General features: G+C 39.3%; 46 non-coding genes across 46 annotated transcripts; 11 read left to right on the plus strand and 35 right to left on the minus strand.

The window, feature by feature from the left end:
- Positions 1-61: 61 nt before the first annotated feature.
- Positions 62-134, minus strand: Trnav-aac (transfer RNA valine (anticodon AAC)). The gene has a single exon. It is a non-coding gene; the product is annotated as a tRNA-Val (tRNA).
- A 266-nt stretch (positions 135-400) lies between these two features.
- Trnat-ugu (transfer RNA threonine (anticodon UGU)) lies at positions 401-472 on the minus strand. Its single transcript has one exon. It is a non-coding gene; the product is annotated as a tRNA-Thr (tRNA).
- A 144-nt stretch (positions 473-616) lies between these two features.
- On the plus strand, positions 617-688 carry Trnat-agu (transfer RNA threonine (anticodon AGU)). Its single transcript has one exon. It is a non-coding gene; the product is annotated as a tRNA-Thr (tRNA).
- A 998-nt stretch (positions 689-1,686) lies between these two features.
- Positions 1,687-1,759, minus strand: Trnav-cac (transfer RNA valine (anticodon CAC)). The gene has a single exon. It is a non-coding gene; the product is annotated as a tRNA-Val (tRNA).
- Positions 1,760-2,165: 406 nt separating this feature from the next.
- Positions 2,166-2,238, minus strand: Trnav-aac (transfer RNA valine (anticodon AAC)). The gene has a single exon. It is a non-coding gene; the product is annotated as a tRNA-Val (tRNA).
- Positions 2,239-2,504: 266 nt separating this feature from the next.
- Positions 2,505-2,576, minus strand: Trnat-ugu (transfer RNA threonine (anticodon UGU)). Its single transcript has one exon. It is a non-coding gene; the product is annotated as a tRNA-Thr (tRNA).
- A 144-nt stretch (positions 2,577-2,720) lies between these two features.
- Trnat-agu (transfer RNA threonine (anticodon AGU)) lies at positions 2,721-2,792 on the plus strand. The gene has a single exon. It is a non-coding gene; the product is annotated as a tRNA-Thr (tRNA).
- Positions 2,793-3,790: 998 nt separating this feature from the next.
- Trnav-cac (transfer RNA valine (anticodon CAC)) lies at positions 3,791-3,863 on the minus strand. Its single transcript has one exon. It is a non-coding gene; the product is annotated as a tRNA-Val (tRNA).
- A 405-nt stretch (positions 3,864-4,268) lies between these two features.
- On the minus strand, positions 4,269-4,341 carry Trnav-aac (transfer RNA valine (anticodon AAC)). The gene has a single exon. It is a non-coding gene; the product is annotated as a tRNA-Val (tRNA).
- A 266-nt stretch (positions 4,342-4,607) lies between these two features.
- Positions 4,608-4,679, minus strand: Trnat-ugu (transfer RNA threonine (anticodon UGU)). The gene has a single exon. It is a non-coding gene; the product is annotated as a tRNA-Thr (tRNA).
- Positions 4,680-4,823: 144 nt separating this feature from the next.
- On the plus strand, positions 4,824-4,895 carry Trnat-agu (transfer RNA threonine (anticodon AGU)). Its single transcript has one exon. It is a non-coding gene; the product is annotated as a tRNA-Thr (tRNA).
- Positions 4,896-5,893: 998 nt separating this feature from the next.
- On the minus strand, positions 5,894-5,966 carry Trnav-cac (transfer RNA valine (anticodon CAC)). The gene has a single exon. It is a non-coding gene; the product is annotated as a tRNA-Val (tRNA).
- Positions 5,967-6,372: 406 nt separating this feature from the next.
- On the minus strand, positions 6,373-6,445 carry Trnav-aac (transfer RNA valine (anticodon AAC)). The gene has a single exon. It is a non-coding gene; the product is annotated as a tRNA-Val (tRNA).
- Positions 6,446-6,711: 266 nt separating this feature from the next.
- Trnat-ugu (transfer RNA threonine (anticodon UGU)) lies at positions 6,712-6,783 on the minus strand. Its single transcript has one exon. It is a non-coding gene; the product is annotated as a tRNA-Thr (tRNA).
- A 144-nt stretch (positions 6,784-6,927) lies between these two features.
- Positions 6,928-6,999, plus strand: Trnat-agu (transfer RNA threonine (anticodon AGU)). Its single transcript has one exon. It is a non-coding gene; the product is annotated as a tRNA-Thr (tRNA).
- A 998-nt stretch (positions 7,000-7,997) lies between these two features.
- On the minus strand, positions 7,998-8,070 carry Trnav-cac (transfer RNA valine (anticodon CAC)). The gene has a single exon. It is a non-coding gene; the product is annotated as a tRNA-Val (tRNA).
- Positions 8,071-8,476: 406 nt separating this feature from the next.
- On the minus strand, positions 8,477-8,549 carry Trnav-aac (transfer RNA valine (anticodon AAC)). The gene has a single exon. It is a non-coding gene; the product is annotated as a tRNA-Val (tRNA).
- A 266-nt stretch (positions 8,550-8,815) lies between these two features.
- Trnat-ugu (transfer RNA threonine (anticodon UGU)) lies at positions 8,816-8,887 on the minus strand. The gene has a single exon. It is a non-coding gene; the product is annotated as a tRNA-Thr (tRNA).
- A 144-nt stretch (positions 8,888-9,031) lies between these two features.
- Positions 9,032-9,103, plus strand: Trnat-agu (transfer RNA threonine (anticodon AGU)). The gene has a single exon. It is a non-coding gene; the product is annotated as a tRNA-Thr (tRNA).
- A 997-nt stretch (positions 9,104-10,100) lies between these two features.
- Trnav-cac (transfer RNA valine (anticodon CAC)) lies at positions 10,101-10,173 on the minus strand. Its single transcript has one exon. It is a non-coding gene; the product is annotated as a tRNA-Val (tRNA).
- A 406-nt stretch (positions 10,174-10,579) lies between these two features.
- Positions 10,580-10,652, minus strand: Trnav-aac (transfer RNA valine (anticodon AAC)). Its single transcript has one exon. It is a non-coding gene; the product is annotated as a tRNA-Val (tRNA).
- A 266-nt stretch (positions 10,653-10,918) lies between these two features.
- Trnat-ugu (transfer RNA threonine (anticodon UGU)) lies at positions 10,919-10,990 on the minus strand. The gene has a single exon. It is a non-coding gene; the product is annotated as a tRNA-Thr (tRNA).
- A 144-nt stretch (positions 10,991-11,134) lies between these two features.
- On the plus strand, positions 11,135-11,206 carry Trnat-agu (transfer RNA threonine (anticodon AGU)). The gene has a single exon. It is a non-coding gene; the product is annotated as a tRNA-Thr (tRNA).
- Positions 11,207-12,203: 997 nt separating this feature from the next.
- On the minus strand, positions 12,204-12,276 carry Trnav-cac (transfer RNA valine (anticodon CAC)). The gene has a single exon. It is a non-coding gene; the product is annotated as a tRNA-Val (tRNA).
- Positions 12,277-12,682: 406 nt separating this feature from the next.
- On the minus strand, positions 12,683-12,755 carry Trnav-aac (transfer RNA valine (anticodon AAC)). Its single transcript has one exon. It is a non-coding gene; the product is annotated as a tRNA-Val (tRNA).
- A 266-nt stretch (positions 12,756-13,021) lies between these two features.
- On the minus strand, positions 13,022-13,093 carry Trnat-ugu (transfer RNA threonine (anticodon UGU)). Its single transcript has one exon. It is a non-coding gene; the product is annotated as a tRNA-Thr (tRNA).
- A 144-nt stretch (positions 13,094-13,237) lies between these two features.
- Positions 13,238-13,309, plus strand: Trnat-agu (transfer RNA threonine (anticodon AGU)). The gene has a single exon. It is a non-coding gene; the product is annotated as a tRNA-Thr (tRNA).
- A 1,308-nt stretch (positions 13,310-14,617) lies between these two features.
- On the minus strand, positions 14,618-14,690 carry Trnav-cac (transfer RNA valine (anticodon CAC)). The gene has a single exon. It is a non-coding gene; the product is annotated as a tRNA-Val (tRNA).
- Positions 14,691-15,096: 406 nt separating this feature from the next.
- Trnac-aca (transfer RNA cysteine (anticodon ACA)) lies at positions 15,097-15,167 on the minus strand. Its single transcript has one exon. It is a non-coding gene; the product is annotated as a tRNA-Cys (tRNA).
- A 266-nt stretch (positions 15,168-15,433) lies between these two features.
- Positions 15,434-15,505, minus strand: Trnat-ugu (transfer RNA threonine (anticodon UGU)). The gene has a single exon. It is a non-coding gene; the product is annotated as a tRNA-Thr (tRNA).
- Positions 15,506-15,649: 144 nt separating this feature from the next.
- On the plus strand, positions 15,650-15,721 carry Trnat-agu (transfer RNA threonine (anticodon AGU)). Its single transcript has one exon. It is a non-coding gene; the product is annotated as a tRNA-Thr (tRNA).
- Positions 15,722-16,409: 688 nt separating this feature from the next.
- Trnav-cac (transfer RNA valine (anticodon CAC)) lies at positions 16,410-16,482 on the minus strand. The gene has a single exon. It is a non-coding gene; the product is annotated as a tRNA-Val (tRNA).
- A 406-nt stretch (positions 16,483-16,888) lies between these two features.
- Trnav-aac (transfer RNA valine (anticodon AAC)) lies at positions 16,889-16,961 on the minus strand. The gene has a single exon. It is a non-coding gene; the product is annotated as a tRNA-Val (tRNA).
- A 266-nt stretch (positions 16,962-17,227) lies between these two features.
- On the minus strand, positions 17,228-17,299 carry Trnat-ugu (transfer RNA threonine (anticodon UGU)). Its single transcript has one exon. It is a non-coding gene; the product is annotated as a tRNA-Thr (tRNA).
- A 144-nt stretch (positions 17,300-17,443) lies between these two features.
- Trnat-agu (transfer RNA threonine (anticodon AGU)) lies at positions 17,444-17,515 on the plus strand. The gene has a single exon. It is a non-coding gene; the product is annotated as a tRNA-Thr (tRNA).
- Positions 17,516-18,513: 998 nt separating this feature from the next.
- Trnav-cac (transfer RNA valine (anticodon CAC)) lies at positions 18,514-18,586 on the minus strand. Its single transcript has one exon. It is a non-coding gene; the product is annotated as a tRNA-Val (tRNA).
- Positions 18,587-18,992: 406 nt separating this feature from the next.
- Trnav-aac (transfer RNA valine (anticodon AAC)) lies at positions 18,993-19,065 on the minus strand. Its single transcript has one exon. It is a non-coding gene; the product is annotated as a tRNA-Val (tRNA).
- Positions 19,066-19,331: 266 nt separating this feature from the next.
- Positions 19,332-19,403, minus strand: Trnat-ugu (transfer RNA threonine (anticodon UGU)). The gene has a single exon. It is a non-coding gene; the product is annotated as a tRNA-Thr (tRNA).
- A 144-nt stretch (positions 19,404-19,547) lies between these two features.
- Positions 19,548-19,619, plus strand: Trnat-agu (transfer RNA threonine (anticodon AGU)). Its single transcript has one exon. It is a non-coding gene; the product is annotated as a tRNA-Thr (tRNA).
- Positions 19,620-20,617: 998 nt separating this feature from the next.
- Positions 20,618-20,690, minus strand: Trnav-cac (transfer RNA valine (anticodon CAC)). Its single transcript has one exon. It is a non-coding gene; the product is annotated as a tRNA-Val (tRNA).
- A 406-nt stretch (positions 20,691-21,096) lies between these two features.
- Trnav-aac (transfer RNA valine (anticodon AAC)) lies at positions 21,097-21,169 on the minus strand. Its single transcript has one exon. It is a non-coding gene; the product is annotated as a tRNA-Val (tRNA).
- A 266-nt stretch (positions 21,170-21,435) lies between these two features.
- On the minus strand, positions 21,436-21,507 carry Trnat-ugu (transfer RNA threonine (anticodon UGU)). The gene has a single exon. It is a non-coding gene; the product is annotated as a tRNA-Thr (tRNA).
- Positions 21,508-21,651: 144 nt separating this feature from the next.
- On the plus strand, positions 21,652-21,723 carry Trnat-agu (transfer RNA threonine (anticodon AGU)). Its single transcript has one exon. It is a non-coding gene; the product is annotated as a tRNA-Thr (tRNA).
- Positions 21,724-22,411: 688 nt separating this feature from the next.
- Trnav-cac (transfer RNA valine (anticodon CAC)) lies at positions 22,412-22,484 on the minus strand. Its single transcript has one exon. It is a non-coding gene; the product is annotated as a tRNA-Val (tRNA).
- A 406-nt stretch (positions 22,485-22,890) lies between these two features.
- On the minus strand, positions 22,891-22,963 carry Trnav-aac (transfer RNA valine (anticodon AAC)). The gene has a single exon. It is a non-coding gene; the product is annotated as a tRNA-Val (tRNA).
- Positions 22,964-23,229: 266 nt separating this feature from the next.
- On the minus strand, positions 23,230-23,301 carry Trnat-ugu (transfer RNA threonine (anticodon UGU)). Its single transcript has one exon. It is a non-coding gene; the product is annotated as a tRNA-Thr (tRNA).
- Positions 23,302-23,435: the final 134 nt, after the last annotated feature.

Raw genomic sequence — 23,435 nt, forward strand, 5'->3', positions numbered from 1 at the left:
CACTTTTTTTATATCAAATCCGGGTATTCTTTTTAGTGTTCAACTTCGTAAGGACGACTCATGTTTCCGCCCAGGATCGAACTGGGAACCTTTCGCGTGTTAGGCGAACGTGATAACCACTACACTACGGAAACACGACAGTCGTAGGTTGACGCAGTTTAATTATGTTTTCAAATTTTGCTTATGTCCGGAAAAGAGAGCAGAAACCGGTTCATTGTAAATGTTTCGCTCATATCTTCTGTATCTATCGGATAATAGCCACAAGCTCGGTGGTTTGAATACAAATTGGGTGAAGGAAACATTACGACTATTTTATTCAGTAAATGATATTTGATGTTTTGTGTGTCTTGCTGAAGATCGCACTGAAACGGTAAACTTAACATAGCGATGCTAGCAGAAATGCCTCCAGTGAGAATTGAACTCACGACCCCTGGTTTACAAGACCAGTGCTCTACCCCTGAGCTATGGAGGCGGCTACGATGTGGTGCCCTGATATTATTTCCTTTACCAATCTTGAAGACAATAACTATGCAAGAAGAACTAATCAGACTTAATCAACGTGATGGCAAAAAAACTTCGAATCGGAGAATAGCAATCTCAGAAAAGACGGACGTACGGCGCCAAGGCTTAGTGGCAAAGCGCCTGTCTAGTAAACAGGAGATCCTGGGTTCGAATCCCAGTGGTGCCTTTGTAACAAAACAGACAGCTAGGCATCGTGCTTTAACATTGGACTACCGAGTTCCGTGAAATCTTTCTTTATTTTATCATACAGTAAATTTACTAAAATACTGATTACTTGAAAATCCTCAATGGGGCTCTCTGAATTTTTTCCCGTCAATTTAGTATGCTTTGAACTACCATTCCATAAAATGCAATCGAAAAACAAAGATTCAAACTTTTTTTACAGAGGCGCAAAATAAACACTAGAATTTTTAGTCTAAAATCCCAATTTTAGCTACTTTCATGCTAATTTTTAACATCGAATCCCAGTGGTGCCTTCGTAACAAAACAGACAGCTAAGCATCGTGCTTTAACATTGGACTACCGGGTTCCGTGAAATCTTTCTTTGTTTTATTATACAGTAAATTTACTAAAAGACTGATTACTTGAAAATCCTCGATGGGGCTCTCTGAATTTTTTCCCGTCAATTTAGTATGCTTTGAACTACCATTCCATAAAATGCAATCGAAAAACAATGATTCAAACTTTTTTTACAGAGGTGCAAAAAAAGCACTAGAATTTTGAGTCTAAAATCCCAATTTTAGCTACTTTCATGCTAATTTTTGGCATAATTCTGCACACGACCTGGGACATTGAAGCACGCCAACTGCTAGTGTAATTCCCAGGCTAGAAACACCACCAACCACGCTGCATTCTGATTGGTCTAAACATGTTTTTAAAGCCCTACGTAGGAGTACAACAAATTCATAAAGATCTTAGTTTTAGTTATTTGACGCTTCCTGAACCACCAAGCTTTCGTTTAACAGCCGAACACCCTAGCCGATTGAGCAGAAAGAATCTTGCAGCAAATATAGTTGATTAATTACCTTGCCCAATCAATGATTGGTAATGCAGCAGTGGTAATTGATGTGCCTTCTTTTCTTGGTTTAACCCGTCAAATAGTCAGTTGTTTTAGAAAAGTAAACTTTGAGCATCCGAATGTTATCCAAAGAGACAACTTAGCGATGTTTCCGCCCAGGATCGAACTGGGGACCTTTCGCGTGTGAGGCGAACGTGATAACCTCTACACTACGGAAACAGGACATTGGTCGAGCATGGAAATAGCAATTAAATTTTTTAAAAAGCAGTTGCATTAAGTGTGAAAATAAAAATGCGTAAATAGACGTTGAAACTCTTCTCACCCAGGGTCGGACTGGATACTTTTCGCGTGTAAAATGAACGGGATAACAATTACAGTACCAGAACCGATAGCGGAAAGCAAGGTTTTTTGATTTTATTTAGCAAAATTCTATTTGTTTGTTAGACGATAATGGATATTTGGAATGTTTCAGTTGAGCCAAAGTTGTAGATTGGCCGCTTTTTCGGCCTGGCATCAAACCTGTAAAGTGCTTCGTGTAAAATGACATTTGTCTGTATACGGAAGCACTTTTTTTATATCAAATCCGGGCATTCTTTTTAGTGTTCAACTTCGTAAGGACGACTCATGTTTCCGCCCAGGATCGAACTGGGGACCTTTCGCGTGTTAGGCGAACGTGATAACCACTACACTACGGAAACACGACAGTCGTAGGTTGACGCAGTTTAATTATCTTTTCAAATTTTGCTTATGTCCGGAAAAGAGAGCAGAAACCGGTTCATTGTAAATGTTTCGCTCATATCTTCTGTATCTATCGGATAATAGCCACAAGCTCGGTGGTTTGAATACAAATTGGGTGAAGGAAACATTACGACTATTTTATTCAGTAAATGATATTTGATGTTTTGTGTGTCTTGCTGAAGATCGCACTGAAACGGTAAACTTAACATAGCGATGCTAGCAGAAATGCCTCCAGTGAGAATTGAACTCACGACCCCTGGTTTACAAGACCAGTGCTCTACCCCTGAGCTATGGAGGCGGCTACGATGTGGTGCCCTGATATTATTTCGTTTACCAATCTTGAAGACAATAACTATGCAAGAAGAACTAATCAGACTTAATCAACGTGATGGCAATAAAACTTCGAATCGGAGAATAGCAATTTCAGAAAAGACGGACGTACGGCGCCATGGCTTAGTGGCAAAGCGCCTGTCTAGTAAACAGGAGATCCTGGGTTCGAATCCCAGTGGTGCCTTTGTAACAAAACAGACAGCTAAGCATCGTGCTTTAACATTGGACTACCGAGTTCCGTGAAATCTTTCTTTATTTTATCATACAGTAAATTTACTAAAATACTGATTACTTGAAAATCCTCGATGGGGCTCTCTGAATTTTTTCCCGTCAATTTAGTATGCTTTGAACTACCATTCCATAAAATGCAATCGAAAAACAAAGATTCAAACTTTTTTTACAGAGGCGCAAAATAAACACTAGAATTTTTAGTCTAAAATCCCAATTTTAGCTACTTTCATGCTAATTTTTAACATCGAATCCCAGTGGTGCCTTCGTAACAAAACAGACAGCTAAGCATCGTGCTTTAACATTGGACTACCGGGTTCCGTGAAATCTTTCTTTGTTTTATTATACAGTAAATTTACTAAAAGACTGAATACTTGAAAATCCTCGATGGGGCTCTCTGAATTTTTTCCCGTCAATTTAGTATGCTTTGAACTACCATTCCATAAAATGCAATCGAAAAACAATGATTCAAACTTTTTTTACAGAGGTGCAAAAAAAGCACTAGAATTTTTAGTCTAAAATCCCAATTTTAGCTACTTTCATGCTAATTTTTGGCATAATTCTGCACACGACCTGGGACATTGAAGCACGCCAACTGCTAGTGTAATTCCCAGGCTAGAAACACCACCAACCACGCTGCATTCTGATTGGTCTAAACATGTTTTTAAAGCCCTACGTAGGAGTACAACAAATTCATAAAGATCTTAGTTTTAGTTATTTGACGCTTCCTGAACCACCAAGCTTTCGTTTAACAGCCGAACACCCTAGCCGATTGAGCAGAAAGAATCTTGCAGCAAATATAGTTGATTAATTACCTTGCCCATTCAAGGATTGGTAATGCAGCAGTGGTAATTGATGTGCCTTCTTTGCTTGGTTTAACCCGTCAAATAGTCAGTTGTTTTAGAAAAGTAAACTTTGAGCATCCGAATGTTATCCAAAGAGACAACTTAGCGATGTTTCCGCCCAGGATCGAACTGGGGACCTTTCGCGTGTGAGGCGAACGTGATAACCTCTACACTACGGAAACAGGACATTGGTCGAGCATGGAAATAGCAATTAAATTTTTTAAAAAGCAGTTGCATTAAGTGTGAAAATAAAAATGCGTAAATAGACGTTGAAACTCTTCTCACCCAGGGTCGGACTGGATACTTTTCGCGTGTAAAATGAACGGGATAACAATTACAGTACCAGAACCGATAGCGGAAAGCAAGGTTTTTGATTTTATTTAGCAAAATTCCATTTGTTTGTTAGACGATAATGGATATTTGGAATGTTTCAGTTGAGCCAAAGTTGTAGATTGGCCGCTTTTTCGGCCTGGCATCAAACCTGGAAAGTGCTTCGTGTAAAATGACATTTGTCTGTATACGGAAGCACTTTTTTTATATCAAATCCGGGCATTCTTTTTAGTGTTCAACTTCGTAAGGACGACTCATGCTTCCGCCCAGGATCGAACTGGGGACCTTTCGCGTGTTAGGCGAACGTGATAACCACTACAATACGGAAACACGACAGTCGTAGGTTGACGCAGTTTAATTATCTTTTCAAATTTTGCTTATGTCCGGAAAAGAGAGCAGAAACCGGTTCATTGTAAATGTTTCGCTCATATCTTCTGCATCTATCGGATAATAGCCACAAGCTCGGTGATTTGAATACAAATTGGGTGAAGGAAACATTACGACTATTTTATTCAGTAAATGATATTTGATGTTTTGTGTGTCTTGCTGAAGATCGCACTGAAACGGTAAACTTAACATAGCGATGCTAGCAGAAATGCCTCCAGTGAGAATTGAACTCACGACCCCTGGTTTACAAGACCAGTGCTCTACCCCTGAGCTGTGGAGGCGGCTACGATGTGGTGCCCTGATATTATTTCCTTTACCAATCTTGAAGACAATAACTATGCAAGAAGAACTAATCAGACTTAATCAACGTGATGGCAATAAAACTTCGAATCGGAGAATAACAATCTCAGAAAAGACGGACGTACGGCCCCATGGCTTAGTGGCAAAGCGCCTGTCTAGTAAACAGGAGATCCTGGGTTCGAATCCCAGTGGTGCCTTTGTAACAAAACAGACAGCTAAGCATCGTGCTTTAACATTGGACTACCGAGTTCCGTGAAATCTTTCTTTATTTTATTATACAGTTAATTTACTAAAATACTGATTACTTGAAAATCCTCGATGGGGCTCTCTGAATTTTTTCCCGTCAATTTAGTATGCTTTGAACTACCATTCCATAAAATGCAATCGAAAAACAATGATTCAAACTTTTTTTACAGAGGCGCAAAATAAACACTAGAATTTTTAGTCTAAAATCCCAATTTTAGCTACTTTCATGCTAATTTTTAACATCGAATCCCAGTGGTGCCTTCGTAACAAAACAGACAGCTAAGCATCGTGCTTTAACATTGGACTACCGGGTTCCGTGAAATCTTTCTTTGTTTTATTATACAGTAAATTTACTAAAAGACTGATTACTTGAAAATCCTCGATGGGGCTCTCTGAATTTTTTCCCGTCAATTTAGTATGCTTTGAACTACCATTCCATAAAATGCAATCGAAAAACAATGATTCAAACTTTTTTTACAGAGGTGCAAAAAAAGCACTAGAATTTTTAGTCTAAAATCCCAATTTTAGCTACTTTCATGCTAATTTTTGGCATAATTCTGCACACGACCTGGGACATTGAAGCACGCCAACTGCTAGTGTAATTCCCAGGCTAGAAACACCACCAACCACGCTGCATTCTGATTGGTCTAAACATGTTTTTAAAGCCCTACGTAGGAGTACAACAAATTCATAAAGATCTTAGTTTTAGTTATTTGACGCTTCCTGAACCACCAAGCTTTCGTTTAACAGCCGAACACCCTAGCCGATTGAGCAGAAAGAATCTTGCAGCAAATATAGTTGATTAATTACCTTGCCCATTCAAGGATTGGTAATGCAGCAGTGGTAATTGATGTGCCTTCTTTGCTTGGTTTAACCCGTCAAATAGTCAGTTGTTTTAGAAAAGTAAACTTTGAGCATCCGAATGTTATCCAAAGAGACAACTTAGCGATGTTTCCGCCCAGGATCGAACTGGGGACCTTTCGCGTGTGAGGCGAACATGATAACCTCTACACTACGGAAACAGGACATTGGTCGAGCATGGAAATAGCAATTAAATTTTTTAAAAAGCAGTTGCATTAAGTGTGAAAATAAAAATGCGTAAATAGACGTTGAAACTCTTCTCACCCAGGGTCGGACTGGATACTTTTCGCGTGTAAAATGAACGGGATAACAATTACAGTACCAGAACCGATAGCGGAAAGCAAGGTTTTTTGATTTTATTTAGCAAAATTCTATTTGTTTGTTAGACGATAATGGATATTTGGAATGTTTCAGTTGAGCCAAAGTTGTAGATTGGCCGCTTTTTCGGCCTGGCATCAAACCTGGAAAGTGCTTCGTGTAAAATGACATTTGTCTGTATACGGAAGCACTTTTTTTATATCAAATCCGGGCATTCTTTTTAGTGTTCAACTTCGTAAGGACGACTCATGCTTCCGCCCAGGATCGAACTGGGGACCTTTCGCGTGTTAGGCGAACGTGATAACCACTACAATACGGAAACACGACAGTCGTAGGTTGACGCAGTTTAATTATCTTTTCAAATTTTGCTTATGTCCGGAAAAGAGAGCAGAAACCGGTTCATTGTAAATGTTTCGCTCATATCTTCTGCATCTATCGGATAATAGCCACAAGCTCGGTGATTTGAATACAAATTGGGTGAAGGAAACATTACGACTATTTTATTCAGTAAATGATATTTGATGTTTTGTGTGTCTTGCTGAAGATCGCACTGAAACGGTAAACTTAACATAGCGATGCTAGCAGAAATGCCTCCAGTGAGAATTGAACTCACGACCCCTGGTTTACAAGACCAGTGCTCTACCCCTGAGCTGTGGAGGCGGCTACGATGTGGTGCCCTGATATTATTTCCTTTACCAATCTTGAAGACAATAACTATGCAAGAAGAACTAATCAGACTTAATCAACGTGATGGCAATAAAACTTCGAATCGGAGAATAGCAATCTCAGAAAAGACGGACGTACGGCGCCATGGCTTAGTGGCAAAGCGCCTGTCTAGTAAACAGGAGATCCTGGGTTCGAATCCCAGTGGTGCCTTTGTAACAAAACAGACAGCTAAGCATCGTGCTTTAACATTGGACTACCGAGTTCCGTGAAATCTTTCTTTATTTTATTATACAGTAAATTTACTAAAATACTGATTACTTGAAAATCCTCGATGGGGCTCTCGGAATTTTTTCCCGTCAATTTAGTATGCTTTGAACTACCATTCCATAAAATGCAATCGAAAAACAAAGATTCAAACTTTTTTTACAGAGGCGCAAAATAAACACTAGAATTTTTAGTCTAAAATCCCAATTTTAGCTACTTTCATGCTAATTTTTAACATCGAATCCCAGTGGTGCCTTCGTAACAAAACAGACAGCTAAGCATCGTGCTTTAACATTGGACTACCGGGTTCCGTGAAATCTTTCTTTGTTTTATTATACAGTAAATTTACTAAAAGACTGATTACTTGAAAATCCTCGATGGGGCTCTCTGAATTTTTTCCCGTCAATTTAGTATGCTTTGAACTACCATTCCATAAAATGCAATCGAAAAACAATGATTCAAACTTTTTTTACAGAGGTGCAAAAAAAGCACTAGAATTTTTAGTCTAAAATCCCAATTTTAGCTACTTTCATGCTAATTTTTGGCATAATTCTGCACACGACCTGGGACATTGAAGCACGCCAACTGCTAGTGTAATTCCCAGGCTAGAAACACCACCAACCACGCTGCATTCTGATTGGTCTAAACATGTTTTTAAAGCCCTACGTAGGAGTACAACAAATTCATAAAGATCTTAGTTTTAGTTATTTGACGCTTCCTGAACCACCAAGCTTTCGTTTAACAGCCGAACACCCTAGCCGATTGAGCAGAAAGAATCTTGCAGCAAATATAGTTGATTAATTACCTTGCCCATTCAAGGATTGGTAATGCAGCAGTGGTAATTGATGTGCCTTCTTTGCTTGGTTTAACCCGTCAAATAGTCAGTTGTTTTAGAAAAGTAAACTTTGAGCATCCGAATGTTATCCAAAGAGACAACTTAGCGATGTTTCCGCCCAGGATCGAACTGGGGACCTTTCGCGTGTGAGGCGAACGTGATAACCTCTACACTACGGAAACAGGACATTGGTCGAGCATGGAAATAGCAATTAAATTTTTTAAAAAGCAGTTGCATTAAGTGTGAAAATAAAAATGCGTAAATAGACGTTGAAACTCTTCTCACCCAGGGTCGGACTGGATACTTTTCGCGTGTAAAATGAACGGGATAACAATTACAGTACCAGAACCGATAGCGGAAAGCAAGGTTTTTTGATTTTATTTAGCAAAATTCTATTTGTTTGTTAGACGATAATGGATATTTGGAATGTTTCAGTTGAGCCAAAGTTGTAGATTGGCCGCTTTTTCGGCCTGGCATCAAACCTGGAAAGTGCTTCGTGTAAAATGACATTTGTCTGTATACGGAAGCACTTTTTTTATATCAAATCCGGGCATTCTTTTTAGTGTTCAACTTCGTAAGGACGACTCATGTTTCCGCCCAGGATCGAACTGGGGACCTTTCGCGTGTTAGGCGAACGTGATAACCACTACACTACGGAAACACGACAGGCGTAGGTTGACGCAGTTTAATTATCTTTTCAAATTTTGCTTATGTCCGGAAAAGAGAGCAGAAACCGGTTCATTGTAAATGTTTCGCTCATATCTTCTGTATCTATCGGATAATAGCCACAAGCTCGGTGGTTTGAATACAAATTGGGTGAAGGAAACATTACGACTATTTTATTCAGTAAATGATATTTGATGTTTTGTGTGTCTTGCTGAAGATCGCACTGAAACGGTAAACTTAACATAGCGATGCTAGCAGAAATGCCTCCAGTGAGAATTGAACTCACGACCCCTGGTTTACAAGACCAGTGCTCTACCCCTGAGCTATGGAGGCGGCTACGATGTGGTGCCCTGATATTATTTCCTTTACCAATCTTGAAGACCATAACTATGCAAGAAGAACTAATCAGACTTAATCAACGTGATGGCAATAAAACTTCGAATCGGAGAATAGCAATCTCAGAAAAGACGGACGTACGGCGCCATGGCTTAGTGGCAAAGCGCCTGTCTAGTAAACAGGAGATCCTGGGTTCGAATCCCAGTGGTGCCTTTGTAACAAAACAGACAGCTAAGCATCGTGCTTTAACATTGGACTACCGAGTTCCGTGAAATCTTTCTTTATTTTATTATACAGTAAATTTACTAAAATACTGATTACTTGAAAATCCTCGATGGGGCTCTCTGAATTTTTCCCGTCAATTTAGTATGCTTTGAACTACCATTCCATAAAATGCAATCGAAAAACAAAGATTCAAACTTTTTTTACAGAGGCGCAAAATAAACACTAGAATTTTTAGTCTAAAATCCCAATTTTAGCTACTTTCATGCTAATTTTTAACATCGAATCCCAGTGGTGCCTTCGTAACAAAACAGACAGCTAAGCATCGTGCTTTAACATTGGACTACCGGGTTCCGTGAAATCTTTCTTTGTTTTATTATACAGTAAATTTACTAAAAGACTGATTACTTGAAAATCCTCGATGGGGCTCTCTGAATTTTTTCCCGTCAATTTAGTATGCTTTGAACTACCATTCCATAAAATGCAATCGAAAAACAATGATTCAAACTTTTTTTACAGAGGTGCAAAAAAAGCACTAGAATTTTTAGTCTAAAATCCCAATTTTAGCTACTTTCATGCTAATTTTTGGCATAATTCTGCACACGACCTGGGACATTGAAGCACGCCAACTGCTAGTGTAATTCCCAGGATAGAAACACCACCAACCACGCTGCATTCTGATTGGTCTAAACATGTTTTTAAAGCCCTACGTAGGAGTACAACAAATTCATAAAGATCTTAGTTTTAGTTATTTGACGCTTCCTGAACCACCAAGCTTTCGTTTAACAGCCGAACACCCTAGCCGATTGAGCAGAAAGAATCTTGCAGCAAATATAGTTGATTAATTACCTTGCCCATTCAAGGATCGGTAATGCAGCAGTGGTAATTGATGTGCCTTCTTTGCTTGGTTTAACCCGTCAAATAGTCAGTTGTTTTAGAAAAGTAAACTTTGAGCATCCGAATGTTATCCAAAGAGACAACTTAGCGATGTTTCCGCCCAGGATCGAACTGGGGACCTTTCGCGTGTGAGGCGAACGTGATAACCTCTACACTACGGAAACAGGACATTGGTCGAGCATGGAAATAGCAATTAAATTTTTTAAAAAGCAGTTGCATTAAGTGTGAAAATAAAAATGCGTAAATAGACGTTGAAACTCTTCTCACCCAGGGTCGGACTGGATACTTTTCGCGTGTAAAATGAACGGGATAACAATTACAGTACCAGAACCGATAGCGGAAAGCAAGGTTTTTTGATTTTATTTAGCAAAATTCTATTTGTTTGTTAGACGATAATGGATATTTGGAATGTTTCAGTTGAGCCAAAGTTGTAGATTGGCCGCTTTTTCGGCCTGGCATCAAACCTGGAAAGTGCTTCGTGTAAAATGACATTTGTCTGTATACGGAAGCACTTTTTTTATATCAAATCCGGGCATTCTTTTTAGTGTTCAACTTCGTAAGGACGACTCATGTTTCCGCCCAGGATCGAACTGGGGACCTTTCGCGTGTTAGGCGAACGTGATAACCACTACACTACGGAAACACGACAGGCGTAGGTTGACGCAGTTTAATTATCTTTTCAAATTTTGCTTATGTCCGGAAAAGAGAGCAGAAACCGGTTCATTGTAAATGTTTCGCTCATATCTTCTGTATCTATCGGATAATAGCCACAAGCTCGGTGGTTTGAATACAAATTGGGTGAAGGAAACATTACGACTATTTTATTCAGTAAATGATATTTGATGTTTTGTGTGTCTTGCTGAAGATCGCACTGAAACGGTAAACTTAACATAGCGATGCTAGCAGAAATGCCTCCAGTGAGAATTGAACTCACGACCCCTGGTTTACAAGACCAGTGCTCTACCCCTGAGCTATGGAGGCGGCTACGATGTGGTGCCCTGATATTATTTCCTTTACCAATCTTGAAGACCATAACTATGCAAGAAGAACTAATCAGACTTAATCAACGTGATGGCAATAAAACTTCGAATCGTAGAAAAGCAATCTCAGAAAAGTCGGACGTACGGCGCCATGGCATAGTGGCAAAGCGCCTGTCTAGTAAACAGGAGATCCTGGGTTCGAATCCCAGTGGTGCCTTTGTAACAAAACAGACAGCTAAGCATCGTGCTTTAACATTGGACTACCGAGTTCCGTGAAATCTTTCTTTATTTTATTATACAGCAAATTTACTAAAATACTGATTACTTGAAAATCCTCGATGGGGCTCTCTGAATTTTTCCCGTCAATTTAGTATGCTTTGAACTACCATTCCATAAAATGCAATCGAAAAACAAAGATTCAAACTTTTTTTACAGAGGCGCAAAATAAACACTAGAATTTTTAGTCTAAAATCCCAATTTTAGCTACTTTCATGCTAATTTTTAACATCGAATCCCAGTGGTGCCTTCGTAACAAAACAGACAGCTAAGCATCGTGCTTTAACATTGGACTACCGGGTTCCGTGAAATCTTTCTTTGTTTTATTATACAGTAAATTTACTAAAAGACTGATTACTTGAAAATCCTCGATGGGGCTCTCTGAATTTTTTCCCGTCAATTTAGTATGCTTTGAACTACCATTCCATAAAATGCAATCGAAAAACAATGATTCAAACTTTTTTTACAGAGGTGCAAAAAAAGCACTAGAATTTTTAGTCTAAAATCCCAATTTTAGCTACTTTCATGCTAATTTTTGGCATAATTCTGCACACGACCTGGGACATTGAAGCACGCCAACTGCTAGTGTAATTCCCAGGCTAGAAACACCACCAACCACGCTGCATTCTGATTGGTCTAAACATGTTTTTAAAGCCCTACGTAGGAGTACAACAAATTCATAAAGATCTTAGTTTTAGTTATTTGACGCTTCCTGAACCACCAAGCTTTCGTTTAACAGCCGAACACCCTAGCCGATTGAGCAGAAAGAATCTTGCAGCAAATATAGTTGATTAATTACCTTGCCCATTCAAGGATTGGTAATGCAGCAGTGGTAATTGATGTGCCTTCTTTGCTTGGTTTAACCCGTCAAATAGTCAGTTGTTTTAGAAAAGTAAACTTTGAGCATCCGAATGTTATCCAAAGAGACAACTTAGCGATGTTTCCGCCCAGGATCGAACTGGGGACCTTTCGCGTGTGAGGCGAACGTGATAACCTCTACACTACGGAAACAGGACATTGGTCGAGCATGGAAATAGCAATTAAATTTTTTAAAAAGCAGTTGCATTAAGTGTGAAAATAAAAATGCGTAAATAGACGTTGAAACTCTTCTCACCCAGGGTCGGACTGGATACTTTTCGCGTGTAAAATGAACGGGATAACAATTACAGTACCAGAACCGATAGCGGAAAGCAAGGTTTTTTGATTTTATTTAGCAAAATTCTATTTGTTTGTTAGACGATAATGGATATTTGGAATGTTTCAGTTGAGCCAAAGTTGTAGATTGGCCGCTTTTTCGGCCTGGCATCAAACCTGGAAAGTGCTTCGTGTAAAATGACATTTGTCTGTATACGGAAGCACTTTTTTTATATCAAATCCGGGCAATCTTTTTAGTGTTCAACTTCGTAAGGACGACTCATGTTTCCGCCCAGGATCGAACTGGGGACCTCTCGCGTGTTAGGCGAACGTGATAACCACTACACTACGGAAACACGACAGGCGTAGGTTGACGCAGTTTAATTATCTTTTCAAATTTTGCTTATGTCCGGAAAAGAGAGCAGAAACCGGTTCATTGTAAATGTTTCGCTCATATCTTCTGTATCTATCGGATAATAGCCACAAGCTCGGTGGTTTGAATACAAATTGGGTGAAGGAAACATTACGACTATTTTATTCAGTAAATGATATTTGATGTTTTGTGTGTCTTGCTGAAGATCGCACTGAAACGGTAAACTTAACATAGCGATGCTAGCAGAAATGCCTCCAGTGAGAATTGAACTCACGACCCCTGGTGTACAAGACCAGTGCTCTACCCCTGAGCTATGGAGGCGGCTACGATGTGGTGCCCTGATATTATTTCCTTTACCAATCTTGAAGACCATAACTATGCAAGAAGAACTAATCAGACTTAATCAACGTGATGGCAATAAAACTTCGAATCGGACAATAGCAATCTCAGAAAAGACGGACGTACGGCGCCATGGCTTAGTGGCAAAGCGCCTGTCTAGTAAACAGGAGATCCTGGGTTCGAATCCCAGTGGTGCCTTTGTAACAAAACAGACAGCTAAGCATCGTGCTTTAACATTGGACTACCGAGTTCCGTGAAATCTTTCTTTATTTTATTATACAGTAAATTTACTAAAATACTGATTACTTGAAAATCCTCGATGGGGCTCTCTGAATTTTTTCCCGTCAATTTAGTATGCTTTGAACTACCATTCCATAAAATGCAATCGAAAAACAAAGATTCAAACTTTTTTTACAGAGGCGCAAAATAAACACTAGAATTTTTAGTCTAAAATCCCAATTTTAGCTACTTTCATGCTAATTTTTAACATCGAATCCCAGTGGTGCCTTCGTAACAAAACAGACAGCTAAGCATCGTGCTTTAACATTGGACTACCGGGTTCCGTGAAATCTTTCTTTGTTTTATTATACAGTAAATTTACTAAAAGACTGATTACTTGAAAATCCTCGATGGGGCTCTCTGAATTTTTTCCCGTCAATTTAGTATGCTTTGAACTACCATTCCATAAAATGCAATCGAAAAACAATGATTCAAACTTTTTTTACAGAGGCGCAAAATAAACACTAGAATTTTTAGTCTAAAATCCCAATTTTAGCTACTTTCATGCTAATTTTTAACATCGAATCCCAGTGGTGCCTTCGTAACAAAACAGACAGCTAAGCATCGTGCTTTAACATTGGACTACCGGGTTCCGTGAAATCTTTCTTTGTTTTATTATACAGTAAATTTACTAAAAGACTGATTACTTGAAAATCCTCGATGGGGTTCTCTGAATTTTTTCCCGTCAATTTAGTATGCTTTGAACTACCATTCCATAAAATGCAATCGAAAAACAATGATTCAAACTTTTTTTACAGAGGTGCAAAAAAAGCACTAGAATTTTTAGTCTAAAATCCCAATTTTAGCTACTTTCATGCTAATTTTTGGCATAATTCTGCACACGACCTGGGACATTGAAGCAGGCCAACTGCTAGTGTAATTCCCAGGCTAGAAACACCACCAACCACGCTGCATTCTGATTGGTCTAAACATGTTTTTAAAGCCCTACGTAGGAGTACAACAAATTCATAAAGATCTTAGTTTTAGTTATTTGACGCTTCCTGAACCACCAAGCTTTCGTTTAACAGCCGAACACCCTAGCCGATTGAGCAGAAAGAATCTTGCAGCAAATATAGTTGATTAATTACCTTGCCCATTCAAGGATTGGTAATGCAGCAGTGGTAATTGATGTGCCTTCTTTGCTTGGTTTAACCCGTCAAATAGTCAGTTGTTTTAGAAAAGTAAACTTTGAGCATCCGAATGTTATCCAAAGAGACAACTTAGCGATGTTTCCGCCCAGGATCGAACTGGGGACCTTTCGCGTGTGAGGCGAACGTGATAACCTCTACACTACGGAAACAGGACATTGGTCGAGCATGGAAATAGCAATTAAATTTTTTAAAAAGCAGTTGCATTAAGTGTGAAAATAAAAATGCGTAAATAGACGTTGAAACTCTTCTCACCCAGGGTCGGACTGGATACTTTTCGCGTGTAAAATGAACGGGATAACAATTACAGTACCAGAACCGATAGCGGAAAGCAAGGTTTTTTGATTTTATTTAGCAAAATTCTATTTGTTTGTTAGACGATAATGGATATTTGGAATGTTTCAGTTGAGCCAAAGTTGTAGATTGGCCGCTTTTTCGGCCTGGCATCAAACCTGGAAAGTGCTTCGTGTAAAATGACATTTGTCTGTATACGGAAGCACTTTTTTTATATCAAATCCGGGCATTCTTTTTAGTGTTCAACTTCGTAAGGACGACTCATGTTTCCGCCCAGGATCGAACTGGGGACCTTTCGCGTGTGGCGAACGTGATAACCACTACACTACGGAAACACGACAGGCGTAGGTTGACGCAGTTTAATTATCTTTTCAAATTTTGCTTATGTCCGGAAAAGAGAGCAGAAACCGGTTCATTGTAAATGTTTCGCTCATATCTTCTGTATCTATCGGATAATAGCCACAAGCTCGGTGGTTTGAATACAAATTGGGTGAAGGAAACATTACGACTATTTTATTCAGTAAATGATATTTGATGTTTTGTGTGTCTTGCTGAAGATCGCACTGAAACGGTAAACTTAACATAGCGATGCTAGCAGAAATGCCTCCAGTGAGAATTGAACTCAAGACTCCTGGTTTACAAGACCAGTGCTCTACCCCTGAGCTATGGAGGCGGCTACGATGTGGTGCCCTGATATTATTTCCTTTACCAATCTTGAAGACAATAACTATGCAAGAAGAACTAATCAGACTTAATCAACGTGATGGCAATAAAACTTCGAATCGGAGAATAGCAATCTCAGAAAAGACGGACGTACGGCGCCATGGCTTAGTGGCAAAGCGCCTGTCTAGTAAACAGGAGATCCTGGGTTCGAATCCCAGTGGTGCCTTTGTAACAAAACAGACAGCTAAGCATCGTGCTTTAACATTGGACTACCGGGTTCCGTGAAATCTTTCTTTATTTTATTATACAGTAAATTTACTAAAATACAGATTACTTGAAAATCCTCGATGGGGCTCTCTGAATTTTTTCCCGTCAATTTAGTATGCTTTGAACTACCATTCCATAAAATGCAATCGAAAAACAATGATTCAAACTTTTTTTACAGAGGTGCAAAATAAACACTAGAATTTTTAGTCTAAAATCCCAATTTTAGCTACTTTCATGCTAATTTTTGGCATAATTCTGCACACGACCTGGGACATTGAAGCACGCCAACTGCTAGTGTAATTCCCAGGCTAGAAACACCACCAACCACGCTGCATTCTGATTGGTCTAAACATGTTTTTAAAGCCCTACGTAGGAGTACAACAAATTCATAAAGATCTTAGTTTTAGTTATTTGACGCTTCCTGAACCACCAAGCTTTCGTTTAACAGCCGAACACCCTAGCCGATTGAGCAGAAAGAATCTTGCAGCAAATATAGTTGATTAATTACCTTGCCCATTCAAGGATTGGTAATGCAGCAGTGGTAATTGATGTGCCTTCTTTGCTTGGTTTAACCCGTCAAATAGTCAGTTGTTTTAGAAAAGTAAACTTTGAGCATCCGAATGTTATCCAAAGAAACAACTTAGCGATGTTTCCGCCCAGGATCGAACTGGGGACCTTTCGCGTGTGAGGCGAACGTGATAACCTCTACACTACGGAAACAGGACATTGGTCGAGCATGGAAATAGCAATTAAATTTTTTAAAAAGCAGTTGCATTAAGTGTGAAAATAAAAATGCGTAAATAGACGTTGAAACTCTTCTCACCCAGGGTCGGACTGGATACTTTTCGCGTGTAAAATGAACGGGATAACAATTACAGTACCAGAACCGATAGCGGAAAGCAAGGTTTTTTGATTTTATTTAGCAAAATTCTATTTGTTTGTTAGACGATAATGGATATTTGGAATGTTTCAGTTGAGCCAAAGTTGTAGATTGGCCGCTTTTTCGGCCTGGCATCAAACCTGGAAAGTGCTTCGTGTAAAATGACATTTGTCTGTATACGGAAGCACTTTTTTTATATCAAATCCGGGCATTCTTTTTAGTGTTCAACTTCGTAAGGACGACTCATGTTTCCGCCCAGGATCGAACTGGGGACCTTTCGCGTGTTAGGCGAACGTGATAACCACTACACTACGGAAACACGACAGTCGTAGGTTGACTCAGTTTAATTATCTTTTCAAATTTTGCTTATGTCCGGAAAAGAGAGCAGAAACCGGTTCATTGTAAATGTTTCTCTCATATCTTCTGTATCTATCGGATAATAGCCACAAGCTCGGTGGTTTGAATACAAATTGGGTGAAGGAAACATTACGACTATTTTATTCAGTAAATGATATTTGATGTTTTGTGTGTCTTGCTGAAGATCGCACTGAAACGGTAAACTTAACATAGCGATGCTAGCAGAAATGCCTCCAGTGAGAATTGAACTCACGACCCCTGGTTTACAAGACCAGTGCTCTACCCCTGAGCTATGGAGGCGGCTACGATGTGGTGCCCTGATATTATTTCGTTTACCAATCTTGAAGACAATAACTATGCAAGAAGAACTAATCAGACTTAATCAACGTGATGGCAATAAAACTTCGAATCGGAGAATAGCAATCTCAGAAAAGACGGACGTACGGCGCCATGGCTTAGTGGCAAAGCGCCTGTCTAGTAAACAGGAGATCCTGGGTTCGAATCCCAGTGGTGCCTTTGTAACAAAACAGACAGCTAAGCATCGTGCTTTAACATTGGACTACCGGGTTCCGTGAAATCTTTCTTTATTTTATTATACAGTAAATTTACTAAAAGACTGATTACTTGAAAATCCTCGATGGGGCTCTCTGAATTTTTTCCCGTCAATTTAGTATGCTTTGAACTACCATTCCATAAAATGCAATCGAAAAACAAAGATTCAAACTTTTTTTACAGAGGCGCAAAATAAACACTAGAATTTTTAGTCTAAAATCCCAATTTTAGCTACTTTCATGCTAATTTTTAACATCGAATCCCAGTGGTGCCTTCGTAACAAAACAGACAGCTAAGCATCGTGCTTTAACATTGGACTACCGGGTTCCGTGAAATCTTTCTTTGTTTTATTATACAGTAAATTTACTAAAAGACTGATTACTTGAAAATCCTCGATGGGGCTCTCTGAATTTTTTCCTGTCAATTTAGTATGCTTTGAACTACCATTCCATAAAATGCAATCGAAAAACAATGATTCAAACTTTTTTTACAGAGGTGCAAAAAAAGCACTAGAATTTTTAGTCTAAAATCCCAATTTTAGCTACTTTCATGCTAATTTTTGGCATAATTCTGCACACGACCTGGGACATTGAAGCACGCCAACTGCTAGTGTAATTCCCAGGCTAGAAACACCACCAACCACGCTGCATTCTGATTGGTCTAAACATGTTTTTAAAGCCCTACGTAGGAGTACAACAAATTCATAAAGATCTTAGTTTTAGTTATTTGACGCTTCCTGAACCACCAAGCTTTCGTTTAACAGCCGAACACCCTAGCCGATTGAGCAGAAAGAATCTTGCAGCAAATATAGTTGATTAATTACCTTGCCCATTCAAGGATTGGTAATGCAGCAGTGGTAATTGATGTGCCTTCTTTGCTTGGTTTAACCCGTCAAATAGTCAGTTGTTTTAGAAAAGTAAACTTTGAGCATCCGAATGTTATCCAAAGAGACAACTTAGCGATGTTTCCGCCCAGGATCGAACTGGGGACCTTTCGCGTGTGAGGCGAACGTGATAACCTCTACACTACGGAAACAGGACATTGGTCGAGCATGGAAATAGCAATTAAATTTTTTAAAAAGCAGTTGCATTAAGTGTGAAAATAAAAATGCGTAAATAGACGTTGAAACTCTTCTCACCCAGGGTCGGACTGGATACTTTTCGCGTGTAAAATGAACGGGATAACAATTACAGTACCAGAACCGATAGCGGAAAGCAAGGTTTTTTGATTTTATTTAGCAAAATTCTATTTGTTTGTTAGACGATAATGGATATTTGGAATGTTTCAGTTGAGCCAAAGTTGTAGATTGGCCGCTTTTTCGGCCTGGCATCAAACCTGGAAAGTGCTTCGTGTAAAATGACATTTGTCTGTATACGGAAGCACTTTTTTTATATCAAATCCGGGCATTCTTTTTAGTGTTCAACTTCGTAAGGACGACTCATGTTTCCGCCCAGGATCGAACTGGGGACCTTTCGCGTGTTAGGCGAACGTGATAACCACTACACTACGGAAACACGACAGTCGTAGGTTGACGCAGTTTAATTATCTTTTCAAATTTTGCTTATGTCCGGAAAAGAGAGCAGAAACCGGTTCATTGTAAATGTTTCGCTCATATCTTCTGTATCTATCGGATAATAGCCACAAGCTCGGTGGTTTGAATACAAATTGGGTGAAGGAGACATTACGACTATTTTATTCAGTAAATGATATTTGATGTTTTGTGTGTCTTGCTGAAGATCGCACTGAAACGGTAAACTTAACATAGCGATGCTAGCAGAAATGCCTCCAGTGAGAATTGAACTCACGACCCCTGGTTTACAAGACCAGTGCTCTACCCCTGAGCTATGGAGGCGGCTACGATGTGGTGCCCTGATATTATTTCCTTTACCAATCTTGAAGACAATAACTATGCAAGAAGAACTAATCAGACTTAATCAACGTGATGGCAATAAAACTTCGAATCGGAGAATAGCAATCTCAGAAAAGACGGACGTACGGCGGCATGGCTTAGTGGCAAAGCGCCTGTCTAGTAAACAGGAGATCCTGGGTTCGAATCCCAGTGGTGCCTTTGTAACAAAACAGACAGCTAAGCATCGTGCTTTAACATTGGACTACCGAGTTCCGTGAAATCTTTCTTTATTTTATTATACAGTAAATTTACTAAAATACTGATTACTTGAAAATCCTCGATGGGGCTCTCTGAATTTTTTCCCGTCAATTTAGTATGCTTTGAACTACCATTCCATAAAATGCAATCGAAAAACAAAGATTCAAACTTTTTTTACAGAGGCGCAAAATAAACACTAGAATTTTTAGTCTAAAATCCCAATTTTAGCTACTTTCATGCTAATTTTTAACATCGAATCCCAGTGGTGCCTTCGTAACAAAACAGACAGCTAAGCATCGTGCTTTAACATTGGACTACCGGGTTCCGTGAAATCTTTCTTTGTTTTATTATACAGTAAATTTACTAAAAGACTGATTACTTGAAAATCCTCGATGGGGCTCTCTGAATTTTTTCCCGTCAATTTAGTATGCTTTGAACTACCATTCCATAAAATGCAATCGAAAAACAATGATTCAAACTTTTTTTACAGAGGTGCAAAAAAAGCACTAGAATTTTTAGTCTAAAATCCCAATTTTAGCTACTTTCATGCTAATTTTTGGCATAATTCTGCACACGACCTGGGACATTGAAGCACGCCAACTGCTAGTGTAATTCCCAGGCTAGAAACACCACCAACCACGCTGCATTCTGATTGGTCTAAACATGTTTTTAAAGCCCTACGTAGGAGTACAACAAATTCATAAAGATCTTAGTTTTAGTTATTTGACGCTTCCTGAACCACCAAGCTTTCGTTTAACAGCCGAACACCCTAGCCGATTGAGCAGAAAGAATCTTGCAGCAAATATAGTTGATTAATTACCTTGCCCATTCAAGGATTGGTAATGCAGCAGTGGTAATTGATGTGCCTTCTTTGCTTGGTTTAACCCGTCAAATAGTCAGTTGTTTTAGAAAAGTAAACTTTGAGCATCCGAATGTTATCCAAAGAGACAACTTAGCGATGTTTCCGCCCAGGATCGAACTGGGGACCTTTCGCGTGTGAGGCGAACGTGATAACCTCTACACTACGGAAACAGGACATTGGTCGAGCATGGAAATAGCAATTAAATTTTTTAAAAAGCAGTTGCATTAAGTGTGAAAATAAAAATGCGTAAATAGACGTTGAAACTCTTCTCACCCAGGGTCGGACTGGATACTTTTCGCGTGTAAAATGAACGGGATAACAATTACAGTACCAGAACCGATAGCGGAAAGCAAGGTTTTTTGATTTTATTTAGCAAAATTCTATTTGTTTGTTAGACGATAATGGATATTTGGAATGTTTCAGTTGAGCCAAAGTTGTAGATTGGCCGCTTTTTCGGCCTGGCATCAAACCTGGAAAGTGCTTCGTGTAAAATGACATTTGTCTGTATACGGAAGCACTTTTTTTATATCAAATCCGGGCATTCTTTTTAGTGTTCAACTTCGTAAGGACGACTCATGTTTCCGCCCAGGATCGAACTGGGGACCTTTCGCGTGTTAGGCGAACGTGATAACCACTACACTACGGAAACACGACAGTCGTAGGTTGACGCAGTTTAATTATCTTTTCAAATTTTGCTTATGTCCGGAAAAGAGAGCAGAAACCGGTTCATTGTAAATGTTTCGCTCATATCTTCTGTATCTATCGGATAATAGCCACAAGCTCGGTGGTTTGAATACAAATTGGGTGAAGGAAACATTACGACTATTTTATTCAGTAAATGATATTTGATGTTTTGTGTGTCTTGCTGAAGATCGCACTGAAACGGTAAACTTAACATAGCGATGCTAGCAGAAATGCCTCCAGTGAGAATTGAACTCACGACCCCTGGTTTACAAGACCAGTGCTCTACCCCTGAGCTATGGAGGCGGCTACGATGTGGTGCCCTGATATTATTTCCTTTACCAATCTTGAAGACAATAACTATGCAAGAAGAACTAATCAGACTTAATCAACGTGATGGCAATAAAACTTCGAATCAGACAATAGCAATCTCAGAAAAGACGGACGTACGGCGCCATGGCTTAGTGGCAAAGCGCCTGTCTAGTAAACAGGAGATCCTGGGTTCGAATCCCAGTGGTGCCTTTGTAACAAAACAGACAGCTAAGCATCGTGCTTTAACATTGGACTACCGAGTTCCGTGAAATCTTTCTTTATTTTATTATACAGTAAATTTACTAAAATACTGATTACTTGAAAATCCTCGATGGGGCTCTCTGAATTTTTTCCCGTCAATTTAGTATGCTTTGAACTACCATTCCATAAAATGCAATCGAAAAACAATGATTCAAACTTTTTTTACAGAGGTGCAAAAAAAGCACTAGAATTTTTAGTCTAAAATCCCAATTTTAGCTACTTTCATGCTAATTTTTGGCATAATTCTGCACACGACCTGGGACATTGAAGCACGCCAACTGCTAGTGTAATTCCCAGGCTAGAAACACCACCAACCACGCTGCATTCTGATTGGTCTAAACATGTTTTTAAAGCCCTACGTAGGAGTACAACAAATTCATAAAGATCTTAGTTTTAGTTATTTGACGCTTCCTGAACCACCAAGCTTTCGTTTAACAGCCGAACACCCTAGCCGATTGAGCAGAAAGAATCTTGCAGCAAATATAGTTGATTAATTACCTTGCCCATTCAAGGATTGGTAATGCAGCAGTGGTAATTGATGTGCCTTCTTTGCTTGGTTTAACCCGTCAAATAGTCAGTTGTTTTAGAAAAGTAAACTTTGAGCATCCGAATGTTATCCAAAGAGACAACTTAGCGATGTTTCCGCCCAGGATCGAACTGGGGACCTTTCGCGTGTGAGGCGAACGTGATAACCTCTACACTACGGAAACAGGACATTGGTCGAGCATGGAAATAGCAATTAAATTTTTTAAAAAGCAGTTGCATTAAGTGTGAAAATAAAAATGCGTAAATAGACGTTGAAACTCTTCTCACCCAGGGTCGGACTGGATACTTTTCGCGTGTAAAATGAACGGGATAACAATTACAGTACCAGAACCGATAGCGGAAAGCAAGGTTTTTTGATTTTATTTAGCAAAATTCTATTTGTTTGTTAGACGATAATGGATATTTGGAATGTTTCAGTTGAGCCAAAGTTGTAGATTGGCCGCTTTTTCGGCCTGGCATCAAACCTGGAAAGTGCTTCGTGTAAAATGACATTTGTCTGTATACGGAAGCACTTTTTTTATATCAAATCCGGGCATTCTTTTTAGTGTTCAACTTCGTAAGGACGACTCATGTTTCCGCCCAGGATCGAACTGGGGACCTTTCGCGTGTTAGGCGAACGTGATAACCACTACACTACGGAAACACGACAGTCGTAGGTTGACGCAGTTTAATTATCTTTTCAAATTTTGCTTATGTCCGGAAAAGAGAGCAGAAACCGGTTCATTGTAAATGTTTCGCTCATATCTTCTGTATCTATCGGATAATAGCCACAAGCTCGGTGGTTTGAATACAAATTGGGTGAAGGAAACATTACGACTATTTTATTCAGTAAATGATATTTGATGTTTTGTGTGTCTTGCTGAAGATCGCACTGAAACGGTAAACTTAACATAGCGATGCTAGCAGAAATGCCTCCAGTGAGAATTGAACTCACGACCCCTGGTTTACAAGACCAGTGCTCTACCCCTGAGCTATGGAGGCGGCTACGATTTGGTGCCCTGATATTATTTCGTTTACCAATCTTGAAGACAATAACTATGCAAGAAGAACTAATCAGACTTAATCAACGTGATGGCAATAAAACTTCGAATCGGAGAATAGCAATCTCAGAAAAG

Source organism: Clavelina lepadiformis, chromosome 6 (assembly GCF_947623445.1).
Source record: "Clavelina lepadiformis chromosome 6, kaClaLepa1.1, whole genome shotgun sequence".
NCBI classification, from domain to species: Eukaryota; Metazoa; Chordata; class Ascidiacea; order Aplousobranchia; family Clavelinidae; genus Clavelina; species Clavelina lepadiformis.